This window comes from Chiloscyllium plagiosum, unplaced genomic scaffold, assembly GCF_037043375.1.
Source record: "Chiloscyllium plagiosum isolate Xiang-an unplaced genomic scaffold, Cpla_swu_hap1 HiC_scaffold_18, whole genome shotgun sequence".
Classification (NCBI taxonomy): Eukaryota; Metazoa; Chordata; class Chondrichthyes; order Orectolobiformes; family Hemiscylliidae; genus Chiloscyllium; species Chiloscyllium plagiosum.
In genome coordinates, this window is record NW_028270156.1 from 102,435,862 (window position 1) to 102,453,528 (window position 17,667).

Consider the following 17,667-nt stretch of genomic DNA (forward strand, 5'->3'; position numbering starts at 1 on the left):
GGCTGTGGACGCCTCTGCTGCAGCTGGAGAGGGTGGGGGAGGGGTTCCTGCTTGCTGAGAGCTGCGGGCTCCCTTCCCTTTTGTCATTTTAATTTAGGATTAAATTGTTTAAATATAATATTACACAACTAATTAAATTACACAACTATTATAAATGATTTGGTGAGCGTGGTAGGGGGTGGGTGACCCACTGTACCCAAGTTTTGGGAGGAGCACCATCTTGGATCCCCTCGAATTGATTTTTTAAGGATGTTGCCAGGGTTGGAGGATTTGAGTTGCAGGGAGAGGCATAATCGGCTGGGGCCATTTTCCCTGGAGTGTCATAGGCTGGGGTGTGATGTTGAAGAGGTTTATAAAATCGTGAGGGGCATGGATAGCGTAAATAGACAAGGTGTTTACCGTGGGGTGGTGGAGCCCAGAACTAGAGGATATAGGTTTAGGATGAGAGGGGAAAATTCAAAAGGACCTAAAGGGCAACCAAAATGGCATTTGAATAGGAAGGGTTCAGAGGGATGGTGGTTAAGTGCTGACAAATGGGAATAGTTTAGGTTAGAATATCTGGTTTGCATAGATGGGTTGGACTGAAGAGTCTGTTTTTGTGCTAGACATCTCTGACTGTGGGATCATAAAAGTGAACACTGCTCTGATTCACCTCTGGGCTCCTTGATGTCCACTTGTTCGTTATCTAGCTTCCTCAGTCTCACATGAGTGTATTTTTGTCATGTTTAGTATTTTACTCCTACGTTCACAGACCTTTTTGTAAATGAATTGTCCACTGCTGCCCGACTCCTGACCGTATGCTGCTCCATTATCAGGTTGTTTTTTCCACAATGTCTTTGACAGTCAAGAATTCTTTTTTCCAATAGTGAGTGGATTTTTCTTCCATTTCTGACAGTCACATTCTGCACCATTTTCATTCCCTATAATTCACATTGCACTCCCTGAAACATCATGTGTATTTCTCCTTCCACAGACACCAGTGATCATTGCCAAAGCCCTGTTGCCTGTGGAGCGGGTGATGTTTGACGTCCTTGTACAGCTGCAGTTTGAATGGTGAAGGCGCGCCCACAACGTGGTTGGGTAAGAGACATTACAGATTATTCACTCAGAGATAGTGAAAAGTAGAAGATATCTGTACAAATCAACATGTTTTTAATTTCACAAAAATATTGAGAACCTTTGACATAAGGCTACAGCTGGACAATATTATGTCCAGTGACCAAAACCATTGCCAAATATGCAATTTTTCAGTAACGCCTTAAAGGAAGAAAGCAGATCTCAGAGGGTGGGAATTCCAGACCATGCTGTCTTGGAATCTATCGAAACAGTCACACAGCTGAACTCAAAAATAAACACATCATTGGGAGTCTAAACTAAAATGAGTTCTTGAGATATGAAAGGGTGTGTGGTGCAGGAAGATAGGAATGATTACAGCCAGGAATTAAGTCAAGGGTGTGAAAGTAAATTGTTGTTGCTCATAAATGGGAGCCTTTTGATGGATCAGCAAGTTCTGGAACAAGTGAGCACTTGGGCAGTAGAGTTTTCAATAATTCTGGAGATTAGAGGGAGGGTGATTGTGGGATTCTGGCCAGGAGTGGGTTTAGATAATGAAATCTAGAGTTAGCAAAATGAATGAATGAGAGTTTCAGTAAATGAGCTGAGACTGTGGTGAGGTCGGGTGATATCACTGAAGTCGAAATAGTGGTCTTGGAGTGGGACTGGGCTATCACCCTCACCTCACCTCTGGAATTCAGCTGTTTGTCAGTTTGTGAATCAAGTCTGTAACAAGATCAGGAACTGAGTGGCCCTGACAGACCCCAAACTGGGTGTCACAGAAGATTATTGCTGAGCAGCTGCGTGACAGCACTGTTGATGACACCTTCCATCACTTTTCTGCTGAGCGAGTGTGGACTGATGGAGGGAAATTGGCTGGGTTGGCTCTGTCCTGCAATTTTGTGTTGAGCATCCCTGGGAAATGTTCCACAATGTCAGTAGGTGCCAGTACTGGACTTGTCTTGGTGGGCAGCAATTTCTGGAGCACAGCCATCAGTATTATTGCCACAATGTTGGTAGGGCCGACAGCCTTTACACTACTTCTCCATTTCTTGATCTGATTTGAAATAAGTTTTCAACCAAATTGATTCACGTCTGTGATGTCAGGGACCAATGTAAAAGGCTTATCCACTTGGCACTGCTGGCTGAAGATTGCTGCAAATGCTGTTGTCTTGTCTGTTGCATGGATGTGGAAAGATGTGGAAGCTTTGGAGAGGGTGCAGAGAAGATTTACCAGGATGTTGCCTGGAATGGAGAGGAAGTCGTACGAGGATAGGTTGAGAGTTCTCGGCCTTTTCTCGTTGGAACGGCGAAGGATGAGGGGTGACTTGATAGAGGTTTATAAGATGATCAGAGGAATAGATAGAGTAGACAGTCAGAAACTTTTTCCCCGGGTACAACAGAGTGTTACAAGGGGACATAAATTTAAGGTGAAGGGTGGAAGGTATAGGGGAGATGTCAGGGGTGGGTTCTTTCCCCAGAGAGTGGTGGGGGCATGGAATGCGCTGCCTGTGGGAGTGGTAGAGTCGGAATCATTGGCGACCTTTAAGCGGCATTTGGATAGGTACATGGATGGGTACTTAATCTAGGTTAGAAGTTCGGCAGAACATCGTGGGCCGAAGGGCCTGTTCTGTGCTGTATTGTTCTATGTTCTATGTTTCTATGATGTGTGAGACCCCTCCATCAGTAAGATGGGGGATATCTGTGATGCTTCCTGCAGTGAGTTGTTTAATTGCCCATCACCATTCCTGACTAGGTGTGGCAGAACTGCAGAGCTCAGATCTGATCCATTGGTTGTTGGATCACATAGTTCTATTTGGTGTTGCTTGCACTGTTCGGCATGCAGGTTGGGTAGCTTCACCAATTTGGCACCACATTTGTAGGTATCCCTGGTATTGCTCCTGGCATGCCCTGCGGAACTCTCCATTGAACCAGGATTGATCCCCTGGCTTGATGTTAATAGTTGAATGGGGGATATACCAGGCCATGAGATTTCAGATTGGGCTGGAGTACAGTTTTGTTGTTGTTGGCACACAGTGAGACAGAAGTTGCAGGGTCAAGAGGGCTGATTGTGTGGTTGTATTTGCTAGTGCATTGGTAGATGTAATGTGGTCCATCCAGTTTCATTCCTTTGTTGAGACTGTGCAGTGACTAACACAATGAGTGACTTGATGGGCCACTGACAGGAATACAACTTTTCAAAAAAGGTTTTGTGATTTACACATGAAAGAAATGAAACTATCATGGTATTCGAACAGATGAAAGACTCAACAGACAATCAAGGTATTTTTCAATGGGATAATTTCATTTACATCACACTAAATTTTTGCTATAAATTCTGTGCCTTAGAATTGTGTCCTCCACAATCTCCTGATGAAGAAGCGGCGCTCTGAAAGCTTCCAATTAAACCTGTCGAACTATAACCTGGTGTTGTGTGATTATTAACTGAGAATATTACAGCACTACTAACAGGGCTGCATGTAAAGAGGCTCAGTCCAGTTCATCAATACATTCGGAAGGATTTCCTCCAAGTTTGATGACGCAATATTCGTCAAAACCGTCAACTTCAACCTGCAATGTTGTTATTAACAAAAACTTCAGGCTGACACAACGCTCCCTTACCCAACTGCAATGTGGTAACTGGGCCCGGCCCAGGAATTGGAACTGGGACATTTGTGGACTATGATCTCAAAGGAAGCGAGATGTGATGGTACAGAGAACACCGAACGGAGAATTCTCCACAAAGGTTGACAGGAAAGCCACACACACAGACCAAGTCCTGAACTACGAAAGCAACCACCCCAACACGCACAAACGAAGTTGCATCAAGACACTATTCAAAAAGGGCCACAACACACTGCAGCACACCAGAACTGCAAAAAGAGGAAGACAAACACCTGTACAAGGTATTCGCCAAAAACGGATACCCTCGCAATTTCATCAACAGATGCAGAAGGGAAAGACAATGGAACGAGAACATGCCACAACCCAAAGGACTAGCCACACTACCATACATCAGGAGCATTTCCGAACTGACATCCAGACTACTGCGACCACTAGGACTCATAACAGCACACAAACCAACAGCCACTCTCAGACAATAACTTACCAGAACGAAGGACCCGATATCCAACATGAGCAAAACCAATGTAGTGTACAAAATCCCATGCAAGAACTGCACAAAACACTACATAGGACAAACAGGAAGACAGCTAACGATCCGCATCCATGAAACCAACTAGCCACGAAATGACACGACCAGCTATCCTTCGTAGCCACACACGCAGATGACAAGCAACATGAATTCGACTGGGACAACACTACCACTATAGGGCAAGGCAAACAGAGAACAGCCAGGGAATTCTTAGAGGCATGGCACTCATCCACAGACTCTATCAACAAACATATCGACCTGGACCCAATATACCGGCCACTACAGCGGACAGATGGAACTGACAACCGGAAGCGGTAGAGACAGGCCACTATAAATGCCGGAGGAAACATCACAGAAGCACTTCACAGGAGGCTCCCAAGCACTGAGGATGTCACCAAGACAGGGGACAAAACGTTTGCAACACAAATTCCCAGCTTGGCGAACAGAACCACAGCAACGAGCTCCCGAGCTACAAATCTTCTCCCAAAAATTGAAAACTCAATTTTTGGAAGGATTTTTATTAAACCTGATTGAACATTTAAATCTTTGTTTTTTTAAACAAAGTGTGTGGGAACCAACCCACATCTTGCTAAAGGTTCAGTTCGGCCTGATACATACAGCCAAAGGTCAAGCAAACATCACACTTTCCATTCACTTCTACAAAGGGCTGACATCACATTTCCTCAGGACTTAAAGTATTTTATAAATTGTTTGTAAAATCATTTGTCACGTTAAAGAACTGGACAATAAATGTCATTGTATACAATAAGAGTGAAGCCTGTGACAGCAGATTTAGCTTTGGAGGGCAGTGTGTGCGCTTCCTAAATTCTGGGAGCATTTTGGGAGACTGCTCCCAGATGGTGATAGTGAGCATATCTGCAATGCACTGTTTAGATTTGGGAATCCATGGGAAACAATCTGTGGTTTCACTAATACTTGGCTTGCGTTGTTGGTGTACAGTAAGCAATCCATAAAGTTACTTATGTATTGTTGTTGACTACCTGAAAGGTATTCAAATCTGCCAGGATGCCTTCAATATGTAAATGCATCTATTGTAAATATTTGGAATATCCCAGAACTGCCCAGTGCTTGGCAAATTCAGGGGGGACAAAAAAATCACATTGAGTAATTTGAAATTAAGAATCCAAGAGGACGTAACCACTGAAGTATTCAATTCAAATAGTTAAATGGAGTGCTCACATTTAAAATACCTGTTATCCATAGGAATGGATGGACTGACAGAATTGGGATCAAATTCCTGGCTAGGGAGTGTGAAATCTGCTTTGATAAAGTCACCTGCATTTACCAACAATAATTTGGCAAGTTTGGAAATTTAACAAACAATACCAACTTCGGTGATGCTCCAGTTAGGTCCCAAGCTCTATGAAAAAAATAACAATGTTCAGGTTTATTGCATACACTCTGAAACACGTGTTTCTTCTACAGATCCTGCAAGTTTCCCCAATGAGCATAGTCCATCCAAATGATGTTGCTAACTTTGGCCAACTCATTTCTTTCCGAGCCTCTATAACCTGAAGAATGACCAGAAGCAATTACTTCACATATGTGGGAACATTACCGACGAGGATTTTTTCCTTCAGAATTGACTTCCATATATTCAGTGCCCAGAAAAGATAAAAACGCTTGTTATCTTTTATAGAGCAATGAGTCAGTGGGAGTAAAACCCTAACCTTTTCTTGCTTAATAATCACGCTGCCTAAATTTTAAACATGAACACTTCTTAATAGTTCACCAGATCCTAACGAAATATTTTGTGCAAAACAAATCACATGATGCGTAGTTATTCAGATAATAAAACAACTTTGTTCATTGAAGAACCCAGAGGAAAAGGTCATGAAACAATGTGAGTTTGATATACCTCAATTATCATTTCAAGTGCAATCTCTGCATAAATTCTCCTTTTCCTCCTCGAAGTATTCAACTTCTTGAATAACTGAGAGAATGAAGTCACAGTTGTACAACACAAAATCAGACCCTTCAGTCCAACTTGCCCATGCTGACCAGATATCAAAAATTAATCTAATCCCATTTGCCAGCATTTGTTGCATATCCATCTTAAACCCTTTCTACTGATTATCAGTTTATTTTACTTTATCAGCACTTGAAATACTGACATTTTTTTCTCCCAACATTGGTTAAAGAAATCATAAGTTCATTCATCCAAGTTAATTTTGTAATCTTTCACAAAGAAACAAGTGAGAACAACATATAGCTGAGTGCAAAATAAAATACTGCAGCTGCGCGATATCTGGGAACACTCTAAAGGTGAGGCATTGATACTGCACAAGTTTGTCAGCACGGTTTCAATTACTGATAATAATTTAGTAATGTCTTAGCCTTCACATAGTTAAGGTAAATGTGAGATATCTGAATTTCATGAATTGGTTCGTATTGCACTTTGAGAAGATTAAACCAAGAATAATTTTTTTGATCAAAGGAGAAAGTGATGACCAAAGAAGCTGGACATCAGAGTTGAAAAGTGTCATGCTGGAAAAGCACAGCAAGTCAGGCAGCATCCGAGAAGCAGGAGAGTTGATGTTTCGGGCATAAGCCCTTCATCAGGAATCACAGGCTTCAAAAAAATAACTGGCATAGACTTATGCCAGTACATACGTAGAAGGGTCAGAACATGTTACTATCAGATTAGAGACTAATTTCAGATTTGGTACCATTCAGTGCAACATTTCAGTATGATATTTACATATGTACCTAAAAGAGAAGTTGTCTAAAATTACAAGCTCTAGAATGATTATACGATTAAACCTGGAAATAAAGCTGGTGAACAAGAATGGCAAATCAGTCCCATCAGTATCGCCTTGGGCAGTGTCAAGTAAGAATTTGACAACAGAGTTGCCACTTTGGTATAACCTGCAATCTGGCCAAATTGCAGCAAAAATCTGTTCAATTTTATCTGCACACTATTGAATGCAAAATCCTCCTTGCACAATATTGATGCAGCATTTTGGGATGTCATTTTTAAAATATATTATTTTCAAAGTTACTCACAATTAAGAGTGATCACTTGGTGCTGTCTGCATAACACAGTACAAAAAGGAATGAACAAAAAAAAACATGATAACCCAAATTCAGAGTCACTAATTCATTGATATTGCATGGGTCCAGCATTTTTAAGTAATCAATTTTTAAAAATAAATGCAGATACATTTACTAACTATATTGGAGTACAGTCAGGTTTCTTACTGAACGGTGACAGGATTGGACAGACTCTGCATGGATTTAAGAGAGGGGAATCATACTTAGCAAATCTACTGAAAGAATCTACAGAGTCGAATATTAAAGAAATAAATTGCAGGACATTTAGAAAAGCTTATCATTAAACATGGTAGACTGGGTTTTGTGAAAGAGAAACTATATTTGACAAATTTACGACAGTTCATTGAGGAGATAACAAGCAGGGCTAATAAAGGGCAATCCAATGATGTTCTGTATTTGGATTTTCAAAATGTAAATGATAAGGTGCTACATAAAAGTTAATTGCACAATTTAGGAGCTCATGTTATCGGGGTAATGCATTGGCATGGGCTGAGGATTGGTTAACCACACTGGCTGTTGCTGAGTCCTTACTTGGAGTACTGTATACAATGTTAGCTCCTATATTTAATAAAGGGTAAACCAACATCGGAGACCATTCAAAAAAGATTCACTTAGCTGCTTTCAGGACGAAAGGGTTGACCTATCAAGAATAGATAAGCAGGGGTGATCTTATGTCAACAAGATTCTGAGGAACTTGACAGGGTAGATGTTGACTAGATCTTCTAGCACCAGTGAAGTCTCAAACCAGGGACATTACATAAGGGAACATTCTTTTTAGAAAAAGTAAAGAATTTTTTCTCTCAGTGAATGGCTAGAATTTTCTCGCCCAAACAATTGTGAAAGTTAAATGTGGGAGGGGAATGGTTGGGTTACTCTTCGGAGGGTTGTTCTGGCTTGTTGGGCTGAAGGGCCTGTTTCTACACAGTAGGGAATCTGTGATTCTATCTCAAATTATTTTAAAAGAGGGCAGATAGATTTTTGAAATGTTGAGGGCTTTGCGGATCAAGCATAAAAGAGATGTTGAGGTCTGGGTTGGCCCAGCCATGATCTGATAGAATGGGGGAACAAGCTAAAGGGATGAATTGTCTACTCCTGCTCCGATTTCTTGAGGCTCCATTTCATGTTTTTTTTTGTTTCCAAAGAAGAGCGTGATACATTGTGCTAAAGACCTCAGATGTGAAAATGGGGTGTTTATGTACTGATTCAGAAGGCATTGATTCATCAATCACACCTATACAGTCATGAGTAGGAAGGCAATTCCCTCCATGAATAAAGGAAATCTACTGCAGAGCTCACACAAAGGGAATTCTTACCCTCAGTGAACTCTCCCATCACATTACCCAACATATCAGCTAAAGCAGGACACACTGCGCATGCTCTAGCCAACAAAGTGACCCCCGGGTGATCGATTCAGCACCAGACCAATGAAAGAACAGTGGGCGAGGCTGGATGACCAAGCGGGATGTTGGTCCTCCAACCAATCAAAGTGACTGAAGGGCGGAGCTAAACTAAACCATGTGATCACCCTCGCGTGCGGCGCAGAGTCGCTGTCATGAATGTTCGGCAAGTTATGGAGAGAAAGGATACGGTAAGGAAAGAAATAAACAGGGAAACGGGAGAAAAACTGTGCTGCTACGAGCGGAGAGGTTTTACAAACAAATTGTGCACGTCGGAAAATCCAAATTTGAACGTCCCAGTCCCGTGTTTGCAGTAAATGAGGAATGGCCTCAGCGCGGCTACAGGCCTGAGTGAGCGCCGCCATCTTTATTTGGGGCAACGATTCACTGTACACGTGCGGAGCCGCCATCTTTGTAGGGGGCAAGGTGCAGCCAGGCGCATGTGCAGCCTTTCTCTGGTATAGAGTCTTTGTGATCATAGCAGCCAGTAAAGCTCTGATTCACCTCTGGGCTCCCTCATCACCACTTTGTCAATATCTAGCTTCCTCAGTCTCGAACCATAGGTGTATTTTTGGTCTGTCAACTACTGTATTAAAACTTTTTTAGACCCTTTGTAAATGAGTTTTTCACTGCAGCCCAGCCCCTGACCATGTACTGCTCTATTATCAGATTACTTTTTTCTTGAATATTTTTGACAGTCAAGAATTCTTTTTTCCAACAAGCAAGTGTATTTTCCTTCCATTTCTGACTATCAAATTCTGCACCATTTTCATTCCCTGTAATCCATTTTGCACTCCCTGAAACATCAACTGTGTTTCTCCTTCCACAGATACCAGTGATTAATGCCAAAACCCTGTTGCTTGTGGAGAGGGTGATGTTTGACTTTCTTGTACAGCTGCAGTTTGTGTGGTGAAGCTGCTCCTACAATGTGGTTGGGTAAGTGGCATTATAGATTATTCATTACAGCAACAGTGATGATTTGAAAATAATGTCTAATTCAGCAACAGTTTGTATTTTTATTATCATGCTTATAATTTCACAAAAGTACTCTTGAGAACTTTAGTCATAAGACCAGAGATGGCGATATTAGGTCAGGTGACCAAAAGCATTGCCAGAAAACAGGTTTTGAGGGATGTCTAAAAGGTGGAAAGCAGACCTGTGAGGTTTTGGCTGTGAATTTCAGACTATGCTGCTTCAGCAACTGTAGAAACATCCACACAGGTGAAGTAATGAATTAACAAATGGTTGGGAGTCTTAAAGAAAATGTGTTGTCGAGGTCTCACAGTGTGTGGGGTGCAGGGAGCTCGGGATGATCACAGCCAGGAATTAAATCAAGTGTGAGAATTCTAAATTGAGGGATATTGGCCAGGTGCTGGCAGGTGAGACTAGATTGGGTTGGGGTATCTTGTCGGCATGGACGGGTTGGACCGAAGGCTCTGTTTTCTTGCTGTACATCTCTATGGCTGTATGCTGTTGATTATAATTAGGAGCCTTTTGATGAATCAACAAGCAGAGATTTAGACTTTCTTGAGATTACACGGAGGTTGAATGTGGGAAGCTGGCCCTGAGTGTGTTTGGAAAATGAAGTCTGGAGATAACACAAGTTGGATGAAAGTATATGAGCTGAGACAAGGATGGAATCAGCTAGAAATAGTGGTCTTGGAGTGGGACTGAGTTATCACACTCACCTCACCTCTGGGATTCAGCTGGTTGTCAGGTTGTGAATCAGAGCGGTAACACAATCGGGAGCTGAGTGGCCCTGGTGGAGCCTAAAGTGAGTGTCACTCAGCTGGCTGTTGCTGAGCAGCTGCTGCTTGGTAGCCCTGTTGATGACATCTTCCATCACTTTTTACTGCTGATCGAGTGTGGACTGATAGATGTAAATTTCCTGGGTTGGATTGCCCTGTGCTTTTGTGTTGAACATGCCTGGGCAATGTTCCACATTGTCCGTAGATGCCAGTGCTGGAGCAGTACTTGGCTTGGTGGGTGGCAAGTTCTGGAGTACAAGCCATCACTATTATTTCCAGAATATTGGCAAGGCCCGTAGACTTTGCACTACTTAACCATTTCTTGATGTTATTCAAACTTAATCGAACTGGCTTAAAATTCTCATCTGTGATGTTAGAAACCAATGGAGAAGGCTAAGATGGATAATCCCACTTTGCACTTCTGGCTGCAGATTGCTGCAAATGCTGTCATCTTGTCTGGTGCATGGATGTGTGAGGCCTCTCGATCAGTAAGGGTGGGGATATCTGTGATGCTTCCTCCAGTGAGTTGTTTAATTGTCCATCACTGTTCACAACTGGGTGTGGCAGAACTGCAGAGTTCCGATCTGTTCCATTGGATGTAGGATCACTTAGCTTTGTTGCTTGCTGCTGATGCTGTTTGATATGCAGATGGTCCTGTTTGGTAGCTTCACCAGGTTGGCACTTCAGTTTTAAGTCTGCCTGGTGCTGCTCATGGTATGCCCTCCTTTACTGTCCATTGTGATGGGTGAGAGCAGGATTTACAAACCCATGAGATTACAGATTGTGCTGGAGTACAGTTCTGCTGCTGTTGATGTCCCACAGTGCCTCAGAGATATCCAGTTTGAGATCCTACATCTCTTCAAAGTCTGTCCCATTTAGAACGGTGATAGTGCCACTCAACACTGTGGAGGTTTTTCTCAACTTTAAGGCACGACTTTGTCTCCAAAAGGAATGTGTGATGGTCGCTCTTACTGATACTGTCATGGCCAGATGTATCTGCCGCTGGTCAATTCATAACAATGAGATCAAGTATGTTTTACACTCTTGTTGGTTCCCTCACCACCCGCTGCAGACTCAGTTGAGCAGCTATTTCCTTTAGGATCTGACCAGCTCAGTCAGTAATTCTGTTGCAGAGCTAGTCTCGATTGTGGACATTGAAATCCTGTACCCTGAGTACGTTTGACACCATTTTACTTCCTCAGTGCTTCCTCCAAATGTTGTTCAACATGAAGGAGAACTGATCCATCAGCCAAGGGAGGACGGTACGTGGTAATCGGCAGGAGCCATGAGACTTCCTGGTCTCCGGAGCCAATGCTGTGTACTCCCAGGGCAAATCCTCCCTGTCTGTACACCACTGTGCCACCACCTCTGCCTGGTCTGTCCTGCCGGTGGGACAGGACATATCCAGTGATTTCAGGAGAAAGTGAAGACTGCAGATGCTGGAGATCAGAGTCAAGAGTCTGGTGCTGGAAAAGCACAGCAGGTCAGGCTGATGAAGGGCTTAGGCTCGAGACGCCGATTCTCCTGCTCCTCGGATGCTGCCTGACCTGTTGTGCTTTTCCAGCACCACACTCTCGATATCTCGGGATGGTGATGGTAGTGTCTGGTCATTGTCTGTAAGGGATGATTCCGTGAGTATGAGTATGTCAGGCTGTTCCTTGACTAGTCTGTGAGACAGCTCTCCACATTTTGGCACCAAAAACCATATGTTAGTGAGGAGGACGTTGCACCATTGAGAGGGCTGAATCTGTGGTTGTAATTTCTGGTGCCTTGTTAGTTGCCAACTGGTTCATCCAGTTTCATTCCTGTGTTGAGACTTTGCAGTGATTAATACAGTGAGTAGCTGGCTGGGCCGCTGTCAGGTTGGCAGGATGTTTTTCACCATTGAAAATGGTTCCATGGAGATCAGGAGATTCCTAACACTTTTTTTTACTTGAATTCAGATTCCACCATCTGCCAAGACGGGATTCGAACCAGGACTTCAGTCGTTTGTTTTAATATTCTGGATAAAAGCTAAATACATCAGGTTTGTTAACTCATTTTAAATATCACTAACCCTGGTTTTGTTTCTTTGTAAAACACTGTCCATCATCCTGTCTCCTCCATCCTCCCCTCCAACACGAGTGAGGAGCACATGGAGTTTCTCTGTCACTAAGACTGAGATAATACGATCTGCTGCTTCTCTCCCTCCCACGAGCCCACTGAGTCAAACTGCCTCACGTGGTGTTCCTGGTTTTTGTCCTAAAACTACATCTTTCTCCAGTCTCTTGTCAAGCCTTATCAGAGCTCACCTTTACCCTAATCTCGCTAAACTCATTTTCCAACTCTCTTTCCTCCGATGCTGCCTCATCATCCCCCTCGCCAATTCATAGATATTGTTCCTTGTTCTCTCTGTTGGTCTTTTCTGGTTATGTCCTTCTCTCCCATTCTGTGAAAAACTAATATTTGACCTCACCGTTGTTGGAAAATCCTGCTCCATCTCCACTCTCCCTTTCCTTTCTGAATTCCTTGCATTTGGTGTCCCTCAACGATCGATCCTTGGTCTCTCCTGTATCTCACGTACATAGTGCCAGGAAGTGATATCGTCCAAAAACACTGTTAGGTTTGACATGTACACTGACGATGCCCAGCTCTCCATCCCCATCATCCCTCTCCATTACTCCACTGTTACTCAGTTATCAAACTGCTTATCACATTCCCACTACTCGATTAGCTTCAATTTCCTCCAATGACACATTGGCACGGTTAAACCCATTGCCTTACCTTTACCTTTCTGCTGAGCCCCTCCCTCCCACTCTGAGACAGAACTCTGAGGCAGAACGACACTTTTCACAATATTGCTGTTATATCTGACCCCAAGATGACCTTCTGATCAGACATCCACACAATCACAACCCCAGGAATTCCAATCTCTTAAACGTTGCTTTTCTCCACCTCACCCCAGCTCCATTGCCACTGAAACCCCTTACCCTCGTCTGTGTCGCCTTAAACCTGAATAAAAAACAGAATCTTTGATTCCGTGACTCGGAATCTGGTTTCAGACTCCCCTCTCAGTATTTACCCTCAGACACATCCTCTTTTTATTTATCCTGTCAAACCCCCTAAGAATTCCATCTGTCTCAATGAGATCACCTCTCTTTCTCCAAAATCCAGTGAGTAGAGTCCCAACCTTTTCAGTCTTTATTTAAAAGATAATCCCTCCAATCCAGGGATCATCTCATTGAATCTTCCCTGAAATGCCTCCAATAAAGTGACACATTTCCTGATCTAAAGGGACCAAAACTGCTCTCATTACTGCAGATATGGGGGTCTCACCAGCACTTCCACACGGTACTCTCAGGTATACACTCCAAACTCTAATACTGAGAACCTTTGAAACAAAACGTTCCATTCCTCTTCCTGCTTCCCTGTTGTAACTGTGTGGTAGCTTTCTGTGTTTCCTGCACAATTACCCCGGTCCCTTTGTGGTGCAGCTTTCTACAGTTTCCACCATTTAAATAATACTTTGTTCTTTTATTATCTCCTCCAAAATGAGCAACTTCCCATTTTCCCAAGTTACACCCCATCTGGCAACTTGTTGCTCCCTTCTCCTGTGCATCTCTCTCTTTTCATAATCCTCTTAGACCTTTACAGTTATGCCTTTTCTAGAAGATATCTCCCCTTCCCATTCTTCCAAACATTTACTGGGAGCACTGGGCAGTGGGAAACAGAGAGAGTTGCTATCTTTTTAGGGATACGCTTTGGAGTGATTTGAGAGGATCTTTCTACCCATTGGCCAGGATGGAGACAACTTGCCCATCGTTAGGCATTAGCCTTTCACACCCATGTCTTACTGATGAGGCAGAGCGGCAGCACGGAATGAAAGAAAAGAAAGTAATTCTTGTTCCCCATATCTCACTGACGCTTGGATCATTTTCTCCAATGTGTCAAAGAACTGCTGTGTTCAGTCACATGAGATCTCAAGTTGGAATCTCCTAGAAACCCACAGATTTCCCCCTGAGTTGAGTGCTGTTGTCCTCAAGGATAATGTGTACAGTCATCCTGGGCCACGAGGAGGGGATAGTGTGGGTTTCTAACTTGGACTGATAGTGACAGATTTTATAAACTTGTATTACAGGGTATTACTGGTTGACATTCAGATGGTAATCTCAGTAAGTATTCTGCTAAACTCTGATTGAATTACTCAGTATATCAGGATCTGGATATTTGCATTGTGTGTGTGAGTATTGTGTTCCAGATCAATCCCATTTGCTGCTTAAAAATTCTCCTTTGAATCATCGCATTCGCTCAAAAGGTCTCCCAAAACCTTCAAAGTGTCATGTAATCCTTTTATGATGACCTGATGAGTGTAAGGTCTATTATTCGAATGTGTAAGTTTTGTATAAGGATGTCTCAGAGAGGGAGCAGAATATTCTTAAAGGGGAGAATAATCATTTTGAGGAGAGGCTGTTGTTTAATGGTATCAATGACATAGGAATAGAAGAGTTCACATTATTGGATCATTTGAGTCTCTTGTGGGGTAGAATTGACCTCCATCAGAAGGATGGATTGTACCTGCACTGGAAAGGAAGAGTTGCTAGTGCTATTCATGAGGCATTAGACCAGTGAAGAAATGTGGGGAAACCGAAAGAGAAAGTGAGGACGAGCGAAGTCTGAGGCTGGTACAATTCAGACGTCAAACAGTCAAGGCAGGCAAAGGCATGGCAGAGAACGAGGTAGGACTGAGCAGTTACACTGCATTTATTTCAATGCAGGAGGCCCGATAGGTCAGGCAGATGAGCTCAGGGCATAGGTTTGAACATGGCAATGGGATAGTATAGCAATTACAAAGGCATGACTTAATGATGGATAGGACTAGCAGCTTAATGTTCCAGTGTATAGATGCTATAGCAAAGATAGAAAGGGGGCAACAGAGCAGGGGGAGTGGTATTTTTGATTAGGGATAACATTACAGCTGGGCTTCAAGAGGGTATTCCAGGGAGTACATCGAGGCAAGTTATACAGGTGGAACTGAGAAATAAGAAAAGGATGATCTCCTTACTGGGATTGTACTATTGAACCCTCCTCACCCCTTCCCCAATAGTCAGCAGGGAATTGAGAAGCAAATTTACAAAGACATCACTTATCTGTAAGAATAGTATGGTTGTATACAAGACTTGACCTTTTTTATTCATTCACAGGATGAGGGTGTCACTGGCTGGGCCCAAAGGGCAGTAAAGAGTTAACCACATTGCTGTGGGTCTGGAGTCACATGTAGGTCAGACCTGTTAAGAATGGCAGATTCCTCCCTTGAAGGATATTAGTGAATCTGATGGGATTTTTTTTTCCTCGCAACAATCGACAATGGATTCATAGTCTTTCATAGATTCCTAATTCCAAATTTTTATCGAATTCACATTCCACCAACTGCTATGGCAGGATTCACACCCAGGGCTCCAGAACGTTATCTGGGTATCTGGATTATCCGTTTAGCCAAAATATCACTAGGCCATTTGGCAGGGTGAGTGACTGAGGTATCCGTAGGACAGCACATCAGCACCAAAATTCCCATGGTCTCTGCGGAACATAGAAAGGGCTGGGGAGGGAAATATATTCGAGGTGGTGGGGTCTGACTGTAGGTAGCGGAAATGGCGCTTTATCTGGTGATAACTGGGGTGGCAACTGAGGACCGGTGGATTATATTCTTCTTGTGGTTGGAGGGCTGATGTAAAGGCGAAGGTGCAGGAAGTGGAGGATATGCATTGAAGGGCATTGTTGATCACGTGGAAGGGAGATGTGGTGCTTGAAGTAGGAAACCTTTTCTGGGATGTCCTGGAGTGGAATTGCTTCTCCTGGGAGCACATATGGCAGAAGCAGAGGAACTGAGAGTACAGGATCACGTTTTTACTGAATATACTCGAGGGTAATCAGGAGAACAAAAAGGGGACATGACATATCTCTAGGAAATAGTTTAAGGAGAATCCAAAGAGATTCTTCAAATACATTAAGGATAAAATAATAACCAGGCAGAGAATAGGACACGTTAAAGATCAAGAAGGCCATCTATGGAACAACAGGAAGTGGGAGAGATACTATGCTATTCTGTTCGAGAGAGTTTGGAGAAATAATAGTGATAGCTTGAAAAGTGCCCATATTACAGAGGAGGTGGTACTGGATGTCTTAAATCGTAGCAAGGTGTATCCCAGAAATTTGTGGAAAGCTAGGAAAGTGATAGCAGTGCTCCTCCCTGAGATATTTATATCATCGTTTATGACAGGTGAGGTGTTGGAAGATGTGTGCCATTATTTTAAAAAGTAGTAAGGAAAGGCCAGGGAGCAAGAGGACAGTCACTCTGACGTCAGTGGCAGGCAAGTTGTTGGAAGGGATTCTGAGGGATAGGATTTACATGTATTTGGAAAGACGAGGAATGATTAGTGATAGTCAACGTGGGAAATTTTGTGTGTGGGAAATTCTCTCTCTCTAACTTGATTGAGTTTTTTTAAAGGCAGACTGTGGACGTTGTCTGTATGGACACTGAGCAGACTGGTTAGCAAGGTTAGATAACATTGAATGTTGGGAGAACCAGACATTTGGATACAAAACTGGCTTGAAGGTAGGCGGCGGAGGGTTGATTTGTGGACTGGAGGCCTGTGAGCAGCTGTGTGCTGCAGGAATGGATATGGGGTCCTTAAATAAATGACTTGGATGTGAATATGAGGGATGGTCAGTAGGTTTACAGAAGACACCAAAATTGGAGGTGTAGTGGACAGTGAAGAAGGTTAGTTCAGAATACAACAGGATCTTGATCAGATGGGCCATTGGAGCAAGGAATGGCAGATGGAGTTCAATTTAGATAAGTATGAGCTGTTGTATTTTGGAAAGGCAAATCAGGGCTGGACGTATGCACTTAATGGTAAAATCCTGGGGAGTGTTGCTGAACAAAGAAACCATGGTGTGCAGGTTAATTGTTCCTTGAAAGTGGTGTTGCAGGTAGGGAGGCGAGTGAAGGTTGCGTTTGGTACACTTAATTTTTTTTGGTCAATGCATTGAATACAGAAGCTGGGGCGTTATATTGTGGCTGGACAGGACATTGATTAAGCCATTCAGGAATTCTGTTTTAAGTTCAAAATTCCCTGTTTTGGGAAGGTTGTTGTGAATCTTGAAAGAGTTCAGACAAGATTTCCAACAATTTTGCCAGGGTTGGAGGATTTGAGCTAAAGGGAGAGGCTGAATAGGGTGGGGTTAATTTCCCTGGTGAGTC

The 17,667-nt window shown here is 43.0% G+C and overlaps 1 long non-coding RNA gene across 1 annotated transcript in view; it reads left to right on the forward strand.

The window, feature by feature from the left end:
- The first annotated feature begins 8,818 nt into the window (after window positions 1–8,818).
- LOC148147128 (uncharacterized) overlaps window positions 8,819–17,667 on the forward strand; it is a 31,194-nt gene continuing 22,345 nt past the window's right edge. Inside the window, exons 1-3 of the long non-coding RNA XR_015760061.1 lie at window positions 8,819–8,870; window positions 9,509–9,615; window positions 12,371–12,453. This is a non-coding gene — a long non-coding RNA (uncharacterized LOC148147128). The remainder of the gene's footprint in view (window positions 8,871–9,508; window positions 9,616–12,370; window positions 12,454–17,667) is intronic.